Raw genomic sequence first — 6,000 nt, forward strand, 5'->3', positions numbered from 1 at the left:
GGGCACAAGTGTGTGGTTCATAAATACCAGATCAAGTCCCAGTTCTGCCAGTGAGTTATTGTTTGACCTTGGGCAAGTCACCTGCAACATAAAAGTGTGGACCAAATAATCTCCAAGTTATCTTCCAATACAGAAACTGCACTTCCTTTTTATTGCTCTCCATAAAAATCTATCGCCACTAGAATACTTGCAGCATCTTTAAGGTCAGTATACACATCTCCATTACGGGCCATTTTTCAATTCCTGCATTCCCAGGCTTCTCGGGCAGAGTGCACTCAGGACAATTGCCCAGGACACAAGTTTGAGGTGCAGAATGGATAACGTTTGTTTTCCTCTGGCTTCTTTATGATTCCCTCTGGCTAAAGGCTACCCTCTACACTGCCAAGTCTCCGTACTTCTGGCACTGAGGCATGATCTATAGTATTCATAGGACTGGTGACATGGTGATAGATGAAGAAATTAAATCTTTCACCAAACTTGAACGGGCATTTTGAATGGGAATTTTTATCCTCTTCCTTCCCAGATGCAGGAATGTCAATAGTTGAGAGATACTATGATGTTGGCAAAAAAATCATTACAAAAATGGACTTGCCTCCCAAATGATCTCTCATTATCTTGCAAATGTATTACTTTTGCTGTATCAATTTTTTAGTTTATTTCATGTTATGCTCCAGCTGAGAGGGAATTGGGAACACACTGTCTACATTTTCAAAAAAAGGACTGAACAGAATAACTATTTCACCATGAAAATGAAAACTATGTGTAAATATTTATACAATTGAATTTAAGTCAATTCATTGGATGAGGCCAATGGAAGGATGCTTTCTTTATACTGAGACCCAACAAGACAGGAGAAAAATTTAATCTCAACATTCAAATAAATAAATAGTAATATTGCTTATAGACACCATTTTAAAAATATGCATACGGAATATAAATGGGTGTTATTCTCAGGGAACCTACAATTGCTGTATACTCTTTACTATGTATACAGAATAACAATGAAATGGGGGGAGGGGGAAGAACAGGAAACAGATATTTGATCAATAAATATTTTTAATTATTTAAAAATTATTTTCACTCCATACTATGGCCAGTTTTGGAGTACTGAGCAATAAAAAGAAATGAACTATTTGTACACAGATCAACATGGATGATAATTATGCTGAGTGAAAGAAGACAGACAAATAGCAAACATACTGTATGATTTCATTTATATAAAATTCTAGCAAATCGGTTTTGCCTATGAATAGGAGTGGAGGGTTGGGAAGGGCCAAGAGGGACCAGAAGGGGTAGGATGGCAAGATTCCCAAGAGGGACATGAAATTTTCCTGGTGATATATGTGTTCATTGTCTTGATTTTGGTGATGGTTTCGTGTGTATATCAAAACTAATCAAACTGTTTTGTATACTGAGTTTATACATCGATGGGACGATGCTGTAGATCATGATTTGCTGACTCAGACCTCTGATGGCTTAAAGAAACTCTGTGCATCAAACAGCTATAAAAATTATTGAGTAGAGATGAGGAGGAAACTGGTCTTGCAAGGCGTGTCAGGCCATAAAACTGTGAACAATGCACTGCCCTGAGGGGGGAGAAGGGTCGTGCAGCTGGCCCCAGGACAGATCATCAGATATGGCCTGGGGACCCCCAACACCTGGGGGTCTTCCTGTAAGCCCAGGAAAGGGGGCGGAACCATATCTGCAAGACAAAGACCCCAGAAGGTTATAAAAAGGGAAGCCCTCTGCGTGTTTCTTCACTCTGATTTGGAAATTATTCCCGGAGTCCACTAGTGTTAATAAACGGGGTCCCTCCCTTTCTCTAGGAACCATGCTTGGTATTTCTTTGGTCTTCTGTAACAGAGAGACAAATATCAGGCAAAAAATTTTAAGTAAGTAACAGTTGAAATCTGGGGGTAATTAAGATAGCTGTTGGATGTAAAGCTACAGGGGGAAAAAAGCTACAATAGTCCCATAAAAGATTTCTGATTGCTGGAAGTTCAGGTTTTCCAATCCCAGAAAAGTGTTTCTGAGCACCAATCTCTCCCTTAAAAATATTTTTATTATTTCCTTACAAATTTTTGACAGAACTAGTTCTAACTACCCTCAGAGTAGCAATAACAATAGCTAGCGTTTACTGAGGACTTACTATACACCAGACCCCAATCTAATTGACTAGCTGATTTAATCCTCACCTAAGGAACCTAAGAGATGGGTACTATTATGACCCTCCATTTTTAAAATGATGATACTGAAGTTCAAAGAAGTTAAATACTTGCTTAATGTCATCCACCATCCCAGGGGTGGACCTAGGATATGAACCTAGTTTGAGCTTGACATTAAACTTCTCTCCCTCTGCTAGACACAGGGGATGATGGCACGATGCTGTAGATCATGATTTGCTGACTCAGACCTCTGATGGCTTAAAGAAACTCTGCGCATCAAACAGCTGCATTTATAAGACTGAAGGCTGATCTTTTGCATGGTAGCAGCGGAGACGGTCATTAACGAAGTGATGGTGGAAGGTCGGGGGTTACAGCCAGGTAGAGGAAGAACAGAAATGGCCACACAGCAACAGACTTGGTTTTGCCCATGACTGTAAACTTGGGCAAGCCATTTCTCCTTAAATCTGTTTCCTCTTTGGTAAAATTAAGGGTTTGGACTAGTCAAATTCTAAGACTCCTTCCAACTCTGCGATTCTGCCAGGCCACTTTTGGGGAGCACTCCTTATATTTTGTAACTGGGATCAAAATTTTTCCATGATATCCCGGCCAGTGTGGGTCGGCAGTTGCATGTTGACCTAGGAACCAGGAGGTCCCAGTTGGATTTCTGGTCGGGGCACATGCCCGGGTTGCAGGTTCGATCCCCAGTGGGAGGCGTGCAGGAGGCAGCCAATCAATGATTCTCTCTCATCATTGATGTTTTCATTGCTCTTTCCCTCTCCTTTTCCCTCTGAGATCAATAAAATATAATTTTTAAAACATTTTCTCCATGACAACAAACATACTTCAGACACAAAGCTTCCTCCATCCCCTCAAACACCTGGATGCCCCCTCCACACCTAGCAAATTCCTTTATTATTTCCCTATTGTATTCTTGAAGGACCCGCGTGTAATAAATGTAACTCCATCTCTCTAAGTATTGCTTTGTTCTTCTTCGGTTTTCTGTAACATTCTCTTCCCAAGAGCCAGCCCTAAGGGAAGGCCAAGGAGAGGAGGAAGGATTCTCAGCCAGGGCCCGCCATGTTCTCCCATGCACTCGGACAATCTCTTCACTTCAGAACCACTAAAGAGTGGACTTGGACTTGCAGGTGGTGAAAAGGAGGCACCCCACCGCCCAGCAGCTCATTCTATTTTCCCTGTGACGCTTCTGACATCTGAGATGATCCAAAGTACTTAGGATGTCGTGGCGATAGGTGCCAGACTCCATTTATTCCATTCCTGTTGGTTCTCTAAAGTGGCTATTCTCCTTGCACTAAAAACACATCATTTCCTCCTTTTAAATGATAGATTTTGTGACCCTCTGGGGAGACATAAGAAATAAGAGCAACTAAATAAGGCAATTGTAAACCATTTCAGAATACATAAAACCTTCTCCTTTATCACAAAAGAAAAGAAACAACAGCAGCTTGAAGGGGGAAGGGGGGGGAGAGAAATGTAGCCAACAAAGGACTTAAAATCTTTAAGAACAACTTCTCCCTTCACCTTTTGAAAAAAAAAAAAAAACACACAAAAACTCAGATACAGATAACAGTATTGTGTTTACCAAAGGGAAAGGAGGCAGGGGGCGGATAGAAGAGGGTAAATGGAGATGGAAGGAGACTGCACTTGGGGTAGTGAGCACACAATAGAATATACAGGTGATGTATTATAGAACTGTACACCTGTAACCTATATAACCTTATTAACCAATGTCACCCCAATACATTCAATAAATAAAATTAAAAAAAAGAGTAATTTCTCTCATGGATTTTTGTCTCCGTATGTAGCTGACAATTATTTCTGAGATAAGCATTTCTCAAGTACGATAGAAGGCGAGAGTGAGGAAGGTGGAGGGGAGAGCTTAACCAAAGAACTTATATGCATATATGCATAACCCATGGACACAGACAATAGTGTGGTGAAGGCCTGGGAGAGGTGCAGGGTGGAGGGGGTCAATGGGGAATAGGAGGCATCTGTAATACTTTCAACAGTAAAGACACATTTTTTTAAAAACTACTTCCCAAAATGCATTGGGGAGGCAAACTGCAAAAAATATGTTCAAGAAATAAAGCCATCTTGGTTACCAGATTGACAGCTGTGGTATTGCAGGCTTAGGTTCAAGGAACCCTTTTCTTACTATGTAATGGCCCCAAAGCCATTCACATAACTTTTAGTACAGTCTGCTGTCATAAGAGCTCTATTTTTATCATGAATGTTGCTATTGTCGTTAATCTCTTACTGTGCCTAACTTATAAATTAAACTTTTTCATAGGTATGTATGTATAAAAAAATCATAGCATATGCAGGGTTCTGTATTACTCATGGTTTTAGGCATCCACTGGGGGTCTTGGAAAGTATTCCCTGTGAATAAGAAGGGACTGTCTATATAATAAACCAAAAATTAAAATACAGATGACCCACATACAGCCAGAGGTTTACTAAATTCATTCCCGCCTTTGTCATTGCACAGACACAGGTTTTATGTGTTTGTGTTCACGATGAGCACAATTTTCTAAACTTTTTGCTCAAATTCTCCATATATCTACTTAATCCATACACCTGTCATTTTAAATGCAGCAATATTCCACTGTTTCGCTAAATGGTTTTAACTAATCATCTTTCAGGTAGTTGTTTCCACACATTATAACCCAGTCAAGCATTTTTTTTTCTTTTTTACTGAATTTATTGGGGTGACACTGGTTAATAAAGTTATATAGGTTTCAGGTGTACAATCCTATAATACATCATCTGTATACCTGGTATTGTATTATGTGTTCACCACCCCAAATCAAGTCTCCTTCCGTCACCTTTTTTTTTTCTTCAATCACCATTTATCCCCCATACCCTCTTCTACCTTCCCCACTCCTCTTTCCCTCTGATAAGCACCATACAGTAGTCTGTGTCTATGGATTTTGTTTTGTTGCTTAATCCCTTTACCTTTTCACCCAGCCCTGCACCACCCCTTTCCTCTGACAGCTGCCAGTCTGTTCTCTATCTATGAGTCTGTTTTTATTTTGTTTGTTAGCTTATTTTGCACATTAGATTCCACATATGAGTGAAATCACATGGTATTTGTCTTTCTCTTGCTGGCTTATTTCACTTAGCATAATGCTCTCCAGGTCCATCCAGGCTGTCACAAAGCATTTTTAAATACATAAATTTTGGTTTTCCTTTTCGAGCTATTTTCTTAGGCTATGATCTGAAAAATGGGATTAACAGTTTAGAGACCATAATCAGCGAGGTGATTTTTATTATAAATTTCCAGGTGGCTCTCCAAAGGAGATATTACAAATTTGTAATGTCACCAGAAATATATGAGCCTAGCTTTTCTTCATAGTGAACACCGGGCTTTCTGGGTTCTATTTATTTTGGGGTAATTTCAAAAGAATGATGTAAAATCCTTTTGTTCTTTGAATCTGTCATATGTTTGTTTAATACCCTCTTACTGCATCTTTTGAAAAATACGTATTGATCACTTACTACCTGCCAGGTGCTTAATGTGCCTTATAATTCATTCAATACCCCTGACTGTCTCATAAAGTAGAAACTACAAATGTTATTTTTACTAAGGAAACTGAGTCTCAAAAGGTTAAATAATGTGCACAAGATTTCAAGGCTAATATTTGATGCTGTCAGGATTCAAACTCACTATCTACTTCCTGTGGGTCTCCATTACATCATCCTGCCTCAAAATCACAACCTTTAAACATCTGGCTAGTTTTTCTTTTCTTCTCAAACATCTTAACAGTTTGCCTTTTCTTCCTTCCTTTCTCCTCCCCCCCCCCCCCTTCGTTTCTTT

The sequence above is a fragment of the Eptesicus fuscus genome, chromosome 8, assembly GCF_027574615.1.
Source record: "Eptesicus fuscus isolate TK198812 chromosome 8, DD_ASM_mEF_20220401, whole genome shotgun sequence".
Lineage (NCBI taxonomy): Eukaryota > Metazoa > Chordata > Mammalia > Chiroptera > Vespertilionidae > Eptesicus > Eptesicus fuscus.